This window comes from Saccostrea echinata, unplaced genomic scaffold, assembly GCF_033153115.1.
Source record: "Saccostrea echinata isolate AGI-Se365-2 ecotype Australia unplaced genomic scaffold, CSIRO_AGI_Sech_v1 ptg000050l, whole genome shotgun sequence".
In the NCBI taxonomy this organism is placed as follows: Eukaryota; Metazoa; Mollusca; class Bivalvia; order Ostreida; family Ostreidae; genus Saccostrea; species Saccostrea echinata.
This window is the reverse complement of record NW_026889799.1, coordinates 309,535-328,342: the sequence shown is the minus strand read 5'-3', so window position 1 is coordinate 328,342 and position 18,808 is coordinate 309,535. Positions and strand designations below refer to the sequence as shown.

Below are 18,808 nucleotides of genomic sequence, written 5' to 3'. Positions count from 1 at the left end.
CGAAGTATTTAAACCCTGGAAATGTTTGAAGTTGTTAGTGTTGGGACGATACAACATTTTCTATATCGATACGTATCACGAAATTTGAGCCACGTTACGATATGTATCACGATATGTTGAATTGGTTATAAAATGGGGTTTTTTTATATTGAAATGAACGAAACATTTCGTCACAATTAAGAATAATTTATTCAAAGAAGTTGTACATATCTGTTGTAAAACAAAATCATTTTACACAAGTGGTATTAACTATTAATTTATTATGTATTTCATATTTATATTTAGCATATTTATTTTATAGGTTTAACCCAAAATGTTAAGTAAGCAAAGAAAAACATGTCATAATTTTTTTGACGATATTTCCTCATACGTATCGATATGCGTATCATCCTCACATTGAATCGATATTATCGATATATCGTTCCAGCCCTAGTTGTGTGCGTGGGGTTCGTTCCCGCTTTGGTATATTGTAAGAGAAATACGCATTCAAGACAAAAATTGCTCACATGATACCATTAAATTAATGTAGATCGAATTTACTATTTGTCGAATATCTGACCCTAATACAACTGTTCTTTATACTTTCCGTAAGCTGATGTTTCCCAGGATCCGTGTTTTTGCTTTGTTCATAATTCGTATTTTTACTGGATTTATGACAATGAAACCTGATCATTATTTTCCCCCTTTCATTTTCTTCATTAAGATTTTTTTTTAGTAAAATGAGTTCTTTTTTTTTTTTTGCTCCACATGATTTATAGGAAATTATATTCTTTGCATAATGGCAAGGATTATAAAACGTCATTATTATAGATATTGATGCTCTAAATCAGTTAATTACGAACAACAGTGGCCAAAATTTTAGTGAGTAGGATTCTGCTTACCTATATTATTTTCGATAGCGTAAAGAACGCTTGATATTGCCTCTGTTTTGTGTTGTATCATAAGTCTCATTAATGATATCGGACTAGTGTCTTCTCTTCTCGAATTGTCTTGGTTAAGAATATACACTTCTACATACAGATATATGGTGTTTCCTGAGGCCACCTGTATAAAGAAGTCTTTGTCTATGTCACTTAGAAGGCAGTTATTTCTGTAAGATCGCATTATCTGATATCGTTTTTTACTTGAGATATACACTTTTTTACTGTCTTTGTCACTTTGCAAAAGTCCTCTGTTTTCAAGCTCCACAACTGTTTTCCTGACATCAATGCTTCCCATAAAGACTTTGCCATCCATGGAATTAAAATCAGCGACATACCCATGCAGTAACAACGTGTAGAGAACTACACGCTGATCCTCCGTTAAGTCGGATAATGGGTCTTTGGAATATACATCTGAAAAAAAAAACATAATTAAATTATAATTAGCAGTCTCATATCTTTGATATTAACATGATACAGTTTAAGATTCTTGCACTTCATTGAAATATTAATCCTGAAAATATATTTTTTAACAACAGTCAACAATCCGAAGAAAGTACAGAAATTAATGTGCAGCACTTAAGGTAGAGCATTCCACCATTTTTTTTCCCTAGACAATATACAAAAAAGTAATCTTATTCAAGCAAGTGATCGGAACGAGTATTCAAATATCAAATTTGTGTCCAACGCACCGGCACAGAATTTATGTACAGAACAATAAATTGCCAAATTCAAATTACAAATAGACTTATTTATGAATGCGAGTTAGATTTCCTCGAAACACTAATGAACAAATAAATTTTATGCTAAAGGGAAAGGGTCTATTTCCGTTTCGAGAGAATAAAATACTTGCACACTTTGAGAAGTTAGTCTAATTACAATGCGTGACTATACAAGTAATAGTTTTTCAAAATACTTGCCTGACTAAAGCATTCATTTATTTTAAGTACGTATAAAGTGACAAACGTTTTGGTCCAATGCAGGATTCGTGTCATAGTGAATGAAAGAGTAAGGAAAGCTAAGTATTTAATTTTTGAAAGTAAAATGAAGTCGTTATTTTTTCAGAGATGCAAGTTAATGAACATAAATAGAATCAGATTCCCTTTGGATGCCAAATTTTTTGCTACCGTACATTTTGAAAACTTGAATGGATTTCATAAACTATAAGAAAAATGACACAATCAGAAAATAGCTCTGAAAGGTCTTTCTCTAACAGTAAATTATTTTTTCTAAAAAAAAATGTTACGTCGAAATCTGTTTGAGTTTTCCTGTCACAAAAAGAAAACAATGTCATCATGGATATATTTTCAATCATATGTACAGACAGACAAACAAAGTGATATTACATCCTTATACATCACGTTCACGACTATTGATGATTAAAACACATACACGTCTCAGGAACATGTAGAAACATCCTACATTTTGTTTAACTGAAATAAATGCGAGAAGTCTGAGTATTTGCTGACACAAAACCTACATTACAGAATCCGGCTCTTGTAATCTGAATTTAATTAGATTTTTTTCTTGTCATTTTCTAGAATAAAAGTGAATATGTATTTTAACTCCACAAGGAAAAATATGTGTAGATATTCAAGTTTATTCTTACATGTATAGTAATTTGAACAAAACTTTTATGCTAAGATATTTATCATCGTTTTCTCATTCATCCTCTTCATTAGAGTCAATATCATCATTGTCATTGTAATCATCGTCAATCTTATTCCCAACAAGTGAATCAAAGAATTTACCTGTAGATGTTGATGAATCATGACTATTTTGTAAATGCCTGGTCTGCAAGTCACCATAGCTTGACCTCAATCTCTTTTTGGCGATCTGCTGTTAAAATGTTAGTTGTTTATGGTGTGTAATGCAAATAAGATCATAATTTGATTCATTCAGTACTCTCACTACTCTTTGATTAATTAATTCTCCAAATAATGTTTCTAATAGATAATACCAAAGCCAGGTAAGAAATAAAAATAAATAAAATAACTCAAAAACCCATATTTTAAGACAAATCATTCTCCAATTCTACAAATACAAATATGTGGATTTAAAAATCATCACACTTGAATCCTGTCAAAACCGTCTTCCACAGAGTATGAACGGCACATGCTCGGATTCTTCTTCCAGAACCATTCACCTATAGAAATCTTACTCCTATGTAAATTATATACAAAACGCTAAAGTTAAAAAGTGCTATTGAAAAAAAAAAAAACAAAGTTTGCTTTGCATGATCCGTTTTTTTTTCTTTGACACTTGCAGACGCTAAACCTAAGAAAATAAACATAATTAATTTCTAAATCATACATTCATATTGACTCCGTGCAAATAATATAGACGTTAGCATAATTTTATCATTGCCCTAGGCATTATCACTTGATCTAACACCTCTTAAATATTAATAAAAAAAATTGTCATTACGTGGAATTGGATTTTTTTTTTATCAAAATATTAACATATCCATGTTGTATTCAAGTTTATCTTCCTTCTTTCATTTCACTTATGATACACTTACACTGCATTACAATTTATTAATAACATGGCATGCGTTATTCCATGAAAAAAAGACTTCTAAAAATACAAAATACTCACGATTTCCCCAGATTGTTGATTTTCTTGTGACCTCTTGTCTGCCATGAAAATGTGTTCACTTCTTTGGATCATGTAACATCTTTTGAAGTTATCCTACAACACAGATTTTATAAAAAAAAAAAAAAAAGGCTAATTATGATTATATTTCTGATTCATGTGATACGAGGGGAGCATAAGAATTTCAAATTGAAAATCTTAATAAATTCTGTATATTTGAATTATATCAATGCCCCCCCCCCCCCCCCCCACAAAAAAAAAAAAACAAAAACAAAAAACGACAAAACACTCTTTAGTATGCAATGTTATGATTCTTATGACCATCATTCAAATTTTTCGTCCCCCAGCTCACCCACTCCCTGTGCACTATTTCTTCCTACAACCTGGCATTTTCCCGCCATCACTTAATTGTAAATTGTTTGTATTTAACGCTCATGTTAAAAACTAAAATCTGATTGGTTTCGACGAATTTAACAATTCGTTTTGTTGCCTTCAGCGTCAGTAACACACTTGACAACGGCTAACACAGTGGTAATGTTACATGTGTGCAAATCATGCGTGTACGGTTCTCCATAGAATTCTCAAAACGTCAGTTGTGCGTTTGAAAGAAGCCGAATAAACTTTGCGTCAATCTAAGCTTGCGTCCGATGTAGCTTACTTGAAAACAGCAAACGACACACGCAAAATGCTTGCGAGTGCAGAAATAATGATGCTTTAGACGATAAAGGACTTTTTAACTGCAGACTTGTAGCGTTATGGTACCCTTTATATAATGTCGACCTGTCTTGACTAGGAACTCCTTTCTTGTTATGAAGCGTCTGAATACAACTATATATCTGACATTTACTTGTCATCACTAAATGTAACATCTGACAAGTCAACATTATTACATGTATCTGCAAAGGCGACATAATATTCTGAAAATCAACATATTTTCTGACAAGTCAGCAAAATTATCTGAGTTGACTTAATTTTCTGAAAAGTCGACTGAATTATCTACATTTGAATTGTTAGATGTTGACTTGTCAGATAATTTTTACGACTTGCTACAAAATTATGTTTACTTAAAGTTGATTATGTTTAGTTGTCAGATTTTTTTTGTCGACTTCTCAGATGATAACTGTATGTTTACATACATGTATATTAGAGTATTGAGTTGTTGGCGTATTCATAAAATAGCGTTACGCACTAACGCACCATATATTGTATTTATATATAATTATTTAGCGGTATTAATGAATTAGCGCATCGTTGTCGGCGCCAAAGCCTCTAGAATATAAAGCCCGCTTTTTTAAGTATGTCACACAAACAGCATGTATATTTATTTTTGTACATCGACATTACTATAGTGATATGATTAATTATCTTGTTTTGATCATTATCATAAAATCAATAATTTTAAATCGATAATACTTACAGCAATAAAATCAATTAAATAAAAGAGGGTGCGTTAAATTATGTAAAAACATCTAAATAAAATTCAAAATATGTGTCTAAATAAAGAGTTATTACACTTTATATGTTGATAAGAAACTAAAATATAAGACAATATGCAAGTTATATAACACAACAAGTGTAGAGATCTTAACGCTTCTGTAGTGTAGATCCGACAAAAATATTTCACATCTGACAAGTGATGGAAGAAATATGCCTCTATGAATCTCATATATTAATCATATAGGGGTTGATGCCTTATAGTATGTGATTTTATTGCAACCTCAGTAACTCTCTATTACGGAAGCTTGAAGGTCTCTACACTTGTTGTGTTATAACTTGTATATTGTCTTACATTTCATTGTCTTTTCAACATATAATATGATATAACTCCTTATTTATGCAAATAATTTGAATTGTATATATATGTTTTACATAATTTCAGGCACCTTATTTTTCTAATTGATTTTATTGTTATAAGTAATATCGACTTTAAAAAAATATTGATTTTTAAGATATTGACCAAATCGAGGTATATTAAATCATATCAATAAATTAATGTCCATATGTAAAAATAAGCATATAGTTATATAGATATAAATTTATGAATATTTCCGAGAAAGAAGTGAGAAAATATTGTTATTGAATTAATTTGGCGGGGGCGGGAATTCCAGTTAATCTTCAAATCACTCGGGATTCAGTGAAAGCTCCTGTACTATGTATTTGCTATAGTATACAATTATAGGCTGACACAGATTCAAAAATGTTTCGAAAAAGGGTGATGGAGAGACATCATCAGTTAGATCAAAGTCATAGGGACTTGAGTATAGTATTGATCCGTTTGTATGTCTCGAAAATAGAGAAGATAGTAATAATTAATATATGTAAGTCCAGTAATAATTCAATATTTTTTCTTATTAATCTTTGAAATAAAAATTATGTGCTCGCAAATTATGCATAATAAATATTACTGTGACATGTGCTGTGTAAAATAATTCATGCCAGCTACCCCCACCCCACCACATTCAATGTTCCATTCATAAATACAATTACTACTAATTACTATTAGTCCTATTCGTGGATGAAGGGAAGGTAGAAAGTAACAATATTATAAAACTGACACTGGCTATGAACTCTGTAAACAAATGTATTTGATGTTTAATCACTCTGTGGTAAACATAGGATCTGCCACATAGACGTGAACCTCCACAATCTTTAACCCCCCCCCCCCCAAATCAAAAAATATAACCAGTGAATCATGATAGAATATACATGTATATACTAGATGAAATTTAACTATCAGCACATCAGATGTAACTTCTCGTTACGTAGAATAATGTAAAATAATTTGTGCTTCATTGCAGCCAATCTGCACACTGTAAAAAATGTGTTTAGATGATAGACACATTTCTAAGCACATTCTTGTCACACTTTTTTTTATGCGTTTAAATTTTAAACACGTTGAATTTCAATACGCGTAATGGAAAGTGTTTTAAACCTAAATACATACATTTTTAGAGGTTAAACACAATTCTAAACACTTAGATTCGCGTTTAGAAGCTAAACACATCAATGTTTTAAACAAGGATCTGCAAGAAAACCAAACATATAACGTTAACAGGTGTGTCCGTTTTAAGTTTTATTTACTTCTAAACATCATATTAAAATGATAAAAAGAGGCCTAACACACAGTAAAGTGTTCTCACACAGTCACGGAATCATTGTTCGGTGGAATTCCTTTTACTTGTGAATGGTTTCCATTGTTTGTTACAAAGTCTTTTAGAAGTTTTGACATAAAAAACTAACTGGCATCTAAAGAGTTAGTAACATCCAAGTTGTTGAATTGTGATGAATTGTCTGCATTTTGTACCAGCAACATTCAAGTTGTTGAATTGTGATGAATTGTCTGCATTTTGTACCAGCAGCACAATACAAAGTAAATATACATGTAAAAGACTCCAGCTATGGTGTGCTTCTTGCAGTGTGATGCAATACGGATCACTATTTCAAATCCGTCGTGATGTAAACAAAGCAGCAGAGTATCTGGATAATCTTAAAGGTATTTTCTGCGGCAGTATAACTCGCATCCATTATCAGAAATGAATTTTGTTCTTTCTCTCGGCTATCCAATTAAGTTAACCTGTAAGAAAGGACGTACGTTGCATTTAAGTAAAAGTATGTGCTTCCCACTGAACATGCTGAAGTTTTACATTAATTACTAAGCATATAATAAAAATGTTTAAATAAATATTATTGCAACTATAGATTCAATATTTACTCTCATTATTGAATACATGATATAACACCGAAAACATCCTTGGTATAAAGTGCAATGTTATTTACTTTGCTCATCAGGTTTATTTAATATAAAAACAAAAGTATACATACCCTACAGCAATAACAATGAGCCTTTCACATGTTTTTCACTATTTCTGCGGTGGTTGGCACTCAAGTTCTCATCAGCTTTCTTGAAAACATCGTTTACTGTTTTGTTGTGATTTTCTTTGTTTCGACAACCGCGCTTATTAACGTTCAAATATGTATCATTTCCGGGAAGATAACTCTGCACTTGATCGAATTTAAAACAAAAAACATGTTCAATATCTAAACGCGTATAGATTTTAAATACATTTAGACATAAGTGTTTTGTTGTTAAACACAATATCAAACACGTTTAGATCTAAACACGTAATAGAAGTATTTATTTCCTAAGCACATTTTTTACAGTGCAGAAGCTAAGTCGCAAAAGGGAGAAAGGGAGGAAGTCAGCCATAAAAACATATGACAAGGAAAAACAGATTTAATTATCAAAATGCGAGTTTTCTTTTTCATTTTCTGGATATATTAGCGGATCTATACTATACCCAGGTTTAAAAAGCTGGAAGAGGGGCACAAGATACAGGTACTCTTGCCTCTCCCTCTCTTCAAAAGTGGTTATGGGGACAGTAGCCCCTAGGACTATGCCTATGATCTAACTGCTGATGTCTCTTTACCCCCCTTTTCAAAACATTTTTTTAAATCTGCGTATACGGTAGCATATATATGGTACAGGAGCTTTCACTGAATCCCGAGTGAAGTGAAGATTAATTGGAATTCCCGCTCCCTCGAAGATAATTCAATAACAATATTTTCTCACTTCCATCTCGGAAATGTTCATATATTTATATCGATATAACTATATATTTATTTTTAAATATCGACATTACTAAATTGATATCATTAAATATCTCGCTTTGATCAATATCTTAAAATCAGTATTTTTTCAAGTCGATAATACTTACAACAAAAAATATCAATAAAATAAAAGTATAAAATTATGTAAAACATCTATATACAATTTTTAAATATGTCCAAAAATAAGGAGTTACAACACTTTATATGTTGATAAGACAATTCAAATGTAAGACAATAAACAAGTTATATCACAACAAGTGTAGAGACATTTACGCTTCCGTACTCTCTAGATCAACTACTGTTTTATATCTGTTGTGTACAATCCGCCCCGATTGATGCATTATTGCGGTTTTTAAAGGGGGCATTGAAAGGGGGTATTTCAGACAAAGCAGTGGTTGAAGTAGTTTGCTTTAGTCTACTTCGTAGATCCTAAAGCATCCTTTTTTTATCATTAGGTAAAAAGGATTCAAATTATATTCTACTTGATGCGGAATCTTCATACCACTTCACTGAAGGGGGGGGGGGGATTGGATCGAGTGTCCATGGCTAAGATATGAGAAAGAACCACTTGCATTTCATTAAATCATTTGATCAAAAAAAAAATCTTAAAACTAGAGATTTAAGGTAAATGTGATGAAACATTAGAACAACTAACATCTATATCTAATGACAACATTACAGATGTGCCAATTGGTGTAAATATTTAGTAGTCTATTCCGGGTCGTCTCCAATTATCCGGCTCACTCGAAATTATCTTATGCCATATGCTTAAATTAAAGTTAAAAAAACTTAATAAATACACTGGTCATGAAAACTTTCTTCTTCCTCTCTATTATCAACAATAAAATTTTGAAATTCAGCATTGACAGAGCATCACACAAGAAAAACTATGAAAAACTATGTATTAACGTGATTAAGTACGGGGACGTGTGAGCTTCGTTGACAGGAAACTTTTTATTATTCACTTCTCTATGGCTGATATAAATACTTTAGATAAAGAATTATAGCTGCATAGTATAGCACCTGGACTCAGTAATGTCTCATTTATCATTGCTCAAACAAATTATATTTACACTGATTACACTGTAATAAATTAAAATGTAGCAAGCGGTGTCTACTATGCGGTTCGTGTAACTCATGACAAGAAGCATGTCAAACTCATTCTTCAAAACCTAGTGGCAACCGCGTATTTACTAGTTATGATGGAATATTTCTGCAATACTTGTCAGATAATTGTGTCGACTTTTCAGATCTTTTTGTCGACTTTTTAGATTCTTATGTCAGCTTGTCAGATATGTCAGGGAATTTATACCTATGCTCGGCACTCAGGGTCATTGAGCAGTGAGGGATCTTTTTCGTGCCAGCACCTACTGAGACAGGGGACCTCGTTCTATACGGTCTCATCCAAAGGACCAACATAATATCTGACAATTGACATAAATTTTCTGACAAGTCGGTATAGTGATCTGACAAGTCAATTTTAAAAGTGGTGGTAGAACTATACCACCATAACTAGCACCTACAGTTATAATAATATTTTCCCAGGAAAGTACCAAAACTAAAATTGTGCTTACCGTACAGAAATCTCTTCTTTTTTAAACTTGATTGAATTAATTTTCATCTTAATATAAACGTGTTAAACTCATTTTTCATTCTAAATCCTTATCAATGTTATCTGTATTTAAAAAAAAAATCCAAAAACTTCCTCCTTTCCCTTCCTCACGCCTGCACAAAATAAAGAGTGGAGGAAATGGATAGTTATTTCTTAAAAATTACATATTTAACATTATTGTTTCACATTATGATGAACTTCTTGAAATAAAAAAAAACTTAAACATTCTAGATGGCAAATAGGTTGATGTTATAAATACATCAAATAAGAGATCCACTGTTGCTTTGCATTACCTGAGTGCTATGGGATTCCCTCTGCTATCTGTTATGCATTTTGGGTGAACTGAAGGGAAATTAAATTTAATACCTTTTTAAAATTTCTTGATATATCAGTACAAAATTATGAATATTTTGATTCACTACCATAGTCTGAAGTTCTTTTGTAGTAAATGCACTTTTTTTTGTTCTTGTAAAGCACGTGTACAAAAAAAAAAAAAAAAAAAAAAAAAAAAAAAAAAAAAAAAAAGATTTAAAACGAAAGTAACAATGCTTTTCATATAGGAGAGAGGTTCCAAGTGGGGATACGCGATAAGCAATAGATTATTTTTTTTTGTATTCTAACTGAATCACATTGCCTTAAATTATATATTTTTACATATAGAAAATGCTTTAAAAGAACAAGAGCTACGAAGCATCAAATTCGGCCTAGTCAATCATAAGAACAGATGCAACATTCTCAGATAATACTCTAAGATTTGTAGGTTAAGCATTAAGGATATGTGAACCTGACGATTTTGAACCTACCGCGCAACTCGAACTGCTGAAGATCAGGTCAATGTCGTGATCATACGTAGAGCGTTTGGTTTTGCTATTAAACTATTCTAAAGGATCGCAAACACCGAATTCCTTGTGAAATAAAGTCAAATTAAATTAAAATTGCATGTTTTTCATAAATTTTTGCTTTTTGCTTGTTCTTCCGACCTCGGAACATTTACGACATACCCTTGCCGTTTTGCGACACCATGTCGGTAGAGAGGGACGCAACGATACATTTGCACGGAAAACACAGTGTATATTCCAGTAAAGGGTTATATTTAGGCAAGAAATATAGAGATTGATGCTGTTAGGTTTCGTGCAACAACTTCCCAAGCGATGTCACCTCTGAATACAGTATCACGATGCACTACATGCTTTCAGGTTAGTAAAAATAAACAGCAGAATAAACATGCACCAAACACTGAAACAGAATGATAACTTCACACCTTATATACTTATTCTTTGGTTGTAATTAATATCATTATAGCACCATCGACATTCATTTTCTTACTAACCGGGATTTACATCATTCACATCAGTTTAAACTTTTTAATTTAAGCTTTAATTTAAAATTGCAGAAAATCTGCCAAATTTTCCTATACAGTTACATATATATAGATATCTCGCTCATAAATTCAAAAAGATGGGAAAAATAAACATCAAGCATGACATCAGTGACCTCTGAGTATAATATTTGGTGCCAAATATTTTGTACCTGTGTTTTTCAGACTTGAAAATATACAGTTGCATAAAATATTTACCTCTTGGGGTTGCTTTAAAGTCTTTTAATTCTTAGTGGGGTCAAAATTTTCCTTCATTTATGAATATGGAATTATAATATAGTCTGAAGTGACATTTCTAAGATAAACATTGTAATTACTTTTTGTTTACTAGAGTCAAACTATCAAATTACACTTCACTAGCCAAGTGACAAACTTAATGAAAAACAATTCAGCATGATGTATGTCTGTGCAATACAAGATATGGCTTATTAAAAAATGATGGGTTATGTACTTAGCCTAAGAAATGAAGTAATGTGGGGAAAAAAGACTTGATCAAAAAGTGTTCATAATTTTTTTTTAAGACAACAAATCGACCAATTTTATTCATATTTCAAAAGAACAGGACTCCTTTTCTTGAGTGAGCTTGAACACTGTGGTGACTTTACACATTCATTCATTAGTCTTTGTTGTTGGTTATGGATGCTTATATGCTGCATAATTCTTTTAGAATTTTGGAATTGTATGAAAATTTTAATAAATTATAATTAGCACTTTTTATTATTAAATTAATTTCAGATAAAGGAAGGAAGATGTTTTAGAGACAGATAATTCCCAAAACAATGTGAGATTACAGATTATGGAAGATTGCTGGGCATTATGACAAACAAAGGTCTGATTAAACATTAAATATCCTTTTGCCATTCAATCATTTGCAAACAATTTAACTTCAAGACCTATATGGCTTTGGATCTCTACTAAAATAAATTTTAGCAGATGAATAATTATACTGCTTTAAATGATGTAACTGTTCTATGAAATTATAAAAGCAGATATTAAAGTTAAAACTAGCCAGTTTTTTTTTATACTCTTCTTAAGCATTAAGCTTTAAAGATGCATATATATTGTCATAATAATGTTGATACACCTACCACAATATATATATATATATATATATATATATATATATATATATATATATATATATATATATATATATATATATATATATATATATATATATATATATATATATATATATATATATATATACAAGTGTCATATGTCTTCTTGTACTTGTTTATTTAAAAAATGAATTTAATTTAATTTTTGAAGATTCATGAGGACATATTTCATGAAGCGCGTTAGTTCATGTACCTCATGAATTTTCAAAAATTAAAATCATTTCTTATATTTACATTATTTTCTGATGAGTTACCACAAATTACGCCATTCAACTGTCATTTTTAAAGCAAAACAGTTTGCACTTTAATTTTGAAATAAAGTACGGTATTATGACGTAACAATGCAGATATTAATGCTCATCCTTGGTACAGACCCTGAAACGTGCTACTACCCCAAAAAAGCGTGTGACTTTCGTGCGCTTTTCGTTTCGTGCAAACCGTGTAGCGTTTCGTGTAAACCGTGTAGCGTTTCGTGCAAACCGTGTAGCGTTTCGTGTAAACCGTGCAGCGTTTCGTGTAAGTTCGAAAGCGTTTCGTGCAAACCGTGTAGCGAGCGTGCGAAAGCTTGTGAGAAACGTGCGACTTTCGTGTGAGAACCGTGCGACTTTCGTGCAAGAATCGTGTGAGAAACGTGTAGGATTCATTCGGAAGTCATTTTATTTTAATTATGGCTATTGATGGATTAACATGTCATTCTGTTTTGTTTGTTACTAATATAATTCGGATATATCATAATGGTTGTATTAAAGAAAAAAAAAAATATACGGAAACAACAAAATTAAATTACTCGGTAATGTATTTCATATTTGTTTGATTTTCTTCCTTTTTTCATCTAAATAAAGATGGAAAGAAAATGTGTTAAAGGTTAATAATTATATGCACATCAATGTTAAAGTATTTGATTCAATGCATTTTTTAAAGGAAGGAATACTGAACATTTTTTTTAAAGAAAATTCATCAGGAATCCGGTCTTGTCCTTTTCATTCATTTATTAGAATTTCATCATCATTTTACAATTATGGTATATAGAGATTACAAGAACATATGGGTGCTTAATACAAAATAATAGATAAATAAGACAGGCGTGAAAAATAAAACACAAAATTTAGTGCTTTGTGGTAAATGTGGAGTGTGGGAATTCTAGGCCGGGGAACACAATTTTTTTTTTCTTTTTAAAGGGGAACAAAATTTTCTTATATAACAAGATTGTGATACAAATAATTTTGAAACGATGAGTCATTTATAGTCATTTTATGCATAAAATTGGTTGACTAATAATTGTCAAATGAAGGAATCATAATTCACATGCATCGGCAAATATAGGGTTAAATATTTCCGGGGGGGGGGGGGTCAAATGAAAACACAAACTTTGAGTTTTTGCTAACACGTTTTTATAAATAATTTTCTTTTTAAAGATGCCCGATGCACCCCTTAAAAAATATATTGGAATCTTCTTTACACTTCCAACACTCTTCTTACGACTGTGATCATGGTCATTTACAACAGCGATCACGGGCTCCGCGTGCCGGGAACTGAAAACGTGTTCTGCTACATGTATTAGCTCTTATCAATCATGGCTAAGATGACAACCGACAATAATCCATGAATTAAATTGTTTTATTAGTATTTAATGGGTACAAATAAATATGCGTGGTTTTATTTCTTAAATTTAACCGATTGTCTGTAAACAGTGAATTAATTCCAGTGTATTCGTGAATAAAAAATTATAAAGAAATAAATCCTAAATAATAATGTATTAGTTGTTTTATTAGTTACGCAGCCCTAGTGCATAATTTTTCAGTTTTTGGTCATTGGAGATGTATACATGTATATTGAATGTATTGTTAAGAGCCGCGACTATTGATTACATTCTTCTTCTTTTTTTGGCTAGACGGGTTTGAAATCAAGGATTTTACAAGGTGGTGGATATATTGTTTTTATTTGATAAACACAATGCATCAAAAGAGAACTAAAGAATTACAATACCTATCCCCCGGCATCGGTACCGTATAAAATTTTATGATAAATTTCAAATCCGTAATGAAACGATATATTTACCATTCTGAATAAAGTGCATTTAATGAGTTACATTTATCGGGTCCCGCTGGAGATATGGATATCTTTTTTTCTTAGAACGAGCATTTGTTTCTATAATAATTTTTTCCAATGGTATACTTACTGAAACAAGTGTCCGTTATATTTAGCCAGGTACAGAAGTAAGATCTCGGTAATCTACCACCCCCCCCCCCCCGTTCTTGTTTGATGCAGTGTACTTATTACCTTTGCAAATTATAAGCAGAACCTAATTTAATCAAATAAATGTATTTTTTTACTAAATTAAAAAATGAATAAATCAATAATTAAAAAAAGAAAGGAAAACAAAATCAATCCGTTTACAGAAATCATACGCAATTTAATCTTTTTTTTTTTTTTCAAATCAATAACTGAGTTTATTTGTCAGTAATAAAAACGACTTTTTAATATAAATCTATAATTGTAAAAACATTGAATGCTGTAAAAGATTATGAATTATAAATATTTTTTTTTCAGTGCGTAATTTAGAGTCTAGTGAAAAAGGTTTGTACATAGACGATGATAGGCATTCACCGGGTGGGTCACATACTCAATGACAACTTTTAATTAATTACAACTGAACATTGAGTATTTTATCAGTTAATATAGTACTGGTGTAAAGAGGTTTAATCTTAACTTAATCAGAATGATTGCAATTCTTAACTTATCTTTCATTAACCCGTAATAATTTTAAATAAAGTCCGAAAGATTCCGAATAGAAAATCCAGATCGAGGCCAAAGCGTGCGAGAATCGTGTACAAAGCGTGTGAGAAACGTGTACAAAGCGTTTCGTGCAGGCCTTTGTGTAAACCGTGCAGCCTTTCGTGCAAAGCGTTTCGTGTAAACCGTGCAGCGTTTCGTGCAAACCGTGTAGCGAGCGTGTACCGTTCGTGCAGCGAGCGTGTGGGGTAGTAGCACGTTTCAGGGTCTGTAGTTCATGAGAAAATGAACAGTCTTCTTATTTGCAAAGAATCTTAAGGAAAAATGTTTGGAAATGTAAATATATAGGTATGTCTGTAAAGGATCCTTTTTTCACATACATTTTAGGCCTTTTCCTTCTTATGTTTATTCCCTTTATGCCCATATTGGCACTGAATAAATAGTAATAGAACATATCTTATGTTACCTCATATTACTCAACATACAAATTGACCTCAATTTTGTAAGGGAAGTAATAACAACCAAATTTGTTTTGCTAACATTGATTGAAATCATAAAAGCTGTACATGTAACATGAGTTGCTTTGGAACTTGGCACTTACTTTTCATTGTTATGCTAAAGCTTTTTACTTACTACCGGTAATAACTAATTGACATTGATTGTACATATTCAAAGAATATCTATAAAATTTACTTGTAAATTGAATATATTTGTGACTGATTTGTTATTTGTACAGGTATCAAGGAGGCATATGAACAATGTAGGTCAGCAGTCAAAATCTCTCACCTTATTCAACTCTTAGCAGCATGTTCCTATGGATCCAGATGCATTAAAAGATTTCTATTGTGTTGCAACCAATGGAATAGGTAGGAATAAATTAATTTTATTAAAATAAAAAAAAATGGGTTCACTATGCATTCAATTCTGGTGGTGGTGGTGATGGGAGGGGGGGGGGGGTTAATATATTTTCTGGCCTTCAATAAGGACAAAATATTTATTTCCCAGCTCACCAAAGACAAATTATGAAAGCAAGATTATTATTTTATTTTCACTGGAATAAATTGGACAAAAGAAAAAAAATATTCCCAGTGGAGAAGAATTTTTTTATTTTATTAACATCTAGGTCAGATTATTTCCAAAATCTGCCCTCAAAATCAAAAGGTCCTCCTTTAACTTGCTAGCATGATAATAGAATTAAAAATATAACTTTTTGAAGCCTCATTAGACTAGAAGTCATATTTCATAAATAACTGGAAAGGTGTCAAATTATTATTAAATGTTATATAGTAATGTAGTAAATTTTAAATAGGTATTATATACAGTTGAACTTTGATATCTCGAACACTGATATCTTGAATACCATGGATATGTCGAAGTGATTTGGAAGTCCCAGCTACTTATCCTTAAAGTATTTTACCCCTTATATCTTGAATGCTCGGATATCTCGAAGTTTTTTCTCAGTCCCATCTAGTTCGAGATAATGAGGTTTGACTGTATTTACAATTTTACTTGTATACTATATATATATATATATATATATATATATATATATATATATATATATATATATATATATATATATATATATATATATATATATATATATATATATACCCATAAGATAAACCTATGCTGTATCCTCGGGTATGTGCTTTATCAATAGCATGTCTTCCAGTATCGACACAATCCCTAGGCCTCGCTTCAAGATGTAAACTTATCGAAACTTCTAATTGTGAAAGTTCTGTGTTATCAAATGAATGCTAATGAGCAAAAATGATCATTAAAAATGAGAAAAAAACTAATTACACTTCAATGAAATGTCAAAATTTATCAATGTATTGGCTACAGCGATAAAGGATGTTACCCCCCCCCCCTCCCCCCCCCCCCCCCCACACACACACACACCCACACCCACACAATTGCTCTCATAAGAAATGTTAGATCTAGCAGTTAAGTTGTAGTTGGAATATATTGGCAAGCCTCGCGAATATACACCATTCAACTCATTGGATAAAGCAAATATCAAATCACACAATATAGATATCCTCTATATATCCATGTCCACTTATCATTTGAAGTTTAACACTAAAATGGATTTTATTTTCCAGGCTAAGAATCACACTGTTTTGCCTCTGTCACCAAAGACTGAAATGTTTACTTCAAAAGACCTTCACCTGCAGTTATTAATATTTCAACAAAGTTCGTGGCCCAAAAAAGCTTGCAGTTGAAAAGGAAAGGAAAGATAAAAAAGATTCACTATGTCACAGAAGCTAGCTTTACTAGAACTGTGTAGAAATTTTTTTCAAGGTTAAAGAAATCATTTTGTATAAACAGAACTAACAGTTATTGCTCGAACTTTTTAACAGGGATATTTTAAACTGGTGATTGTTATCTTTATATGTTGTACATTTTGATACTATTTCCAATTAGATTATGCAAAAATATGTCATTTGTATCAGATAATGCTTTTAAGTGTTAATGTGAGTTTAAACAGAGGAAATTCAGACTGCAATTTTTGGGGAATTAGATTATGAAAATACACTACTTTTATATAGGATTTAGATCCTTTTGTCCCATATTCTAATACATTGTACATTCAGTGGTTAAAAGTTCCTTGTATAGATATTTAATGGGAATTTATTGTTCATTTTTTCTGCCATCATTCAGTATAAAAAAGAAATGTTTAAAGGAAAATAGGAAATCGGGGTGATAATTATCTTAATTATTAAAGACAGATTCATAATTTTCTTCATATGCATGATTTTTAGTTTTATTTCAAGATAGTAATATATTTAAAATCAAATAAAATAATTTTTTTGTTTGATTTTTTATACATCAACACAGATAAATGTGCTTTAGGAATCGGTTTTTAAAAAAAGTTAGAGAAAATTCAGATTACCATATCTTTTTTTCCGATTCATGTACATACCAGTTTTTTTCCTCTGTTACATAGCTATATATCACTTCTTTAAAATGAAGTTGAAAAATAAAATATTCAATTATACCCAGTGTGATTTTATAACCTTTTTTGTAGTCAAGGGCAAGGAAATATAGTCAAATTTAAAGAGGGCAGAGGAAATTCAGACTGTGATAGTGAGCTATATAAATATGATAGCTACGGAAAAAAAAGCTTAGATCACTAAAGTTGTCCACAGACCTTTTATATATTTGCAAATAACTATTTCTTCTTATATTTTGTTTCCATTTTATTGCCTTTATTACAGATAATCATGCATCAGAAGTAATTTTTTAAAAGAGGTCAGAGAAAATTCAGATTACCATATCTTTTTTTCTGACTCATGTACATACCAATTTTTTTCCTCTGTTACATAGCTCTATAACAATACTTTAAAATGGAATTTAGAAATTAAGTTTTTAATTATAGCCAATGTGATTTTGTATCTTTTTTTGAAGTCAAGGTCAAGGGAAAATAGTCAATTTTTAAGAGGACAGAGGAAATTCAGACTGTAATTGTCTGCTCTCTGAATATGACACCTATAAAAAAAGCTTTACTACATTATGCTCATTCATAAATCTTTAAGATAACTGCAAAAAAATAAATTCTAATCATAATTTATGAGATTTTTTTATCTTTAATTAATTACAGTAGACTTTTCTTCATAGCTTTAATCTTTTTAAACAAGGGCAAGTTCAGAGGCTGTTGCCATGGAAACCAACTCATGTACATATATCAGAATTGTTGTTATTTAAACAAGGGACTTGTCCTCTATGCAACGGTACCTACTTTTTAACTTTCCAATTACTTTTATTTCAGGTTCACATATCCTTAAGCAATTAATTTTTTAGCAATATCTTTAGTTTCTTTTTATTGTGGTTCGAA

At 31.1% G+C, this 18,808-nt stretch overlaps 1 long non-coding RNA gene across 1 annotated transcript; it reads left to right on the top strand.

The window, feature by feature from the left end:
• Positions 1-10,814: 10,814 nt before the first annotated feature.
• LOC133203410 (uncharacterized) lies at positions 10,815-17,411 on the top strand. Its single transcript, XR_009723407.1, has 4 exons — positions 10,815-10,931; positions 11,849-11,942; positions 15,704-15,833; positions 17,076-17,411. It is a non-coding gene; the product is annotated as an uncharacterized LOC133203410 (long non-coding RNA).
• The last annotated feature ends 1,397 nt before the right edge of the window (positions 17,412-18,808 follow it).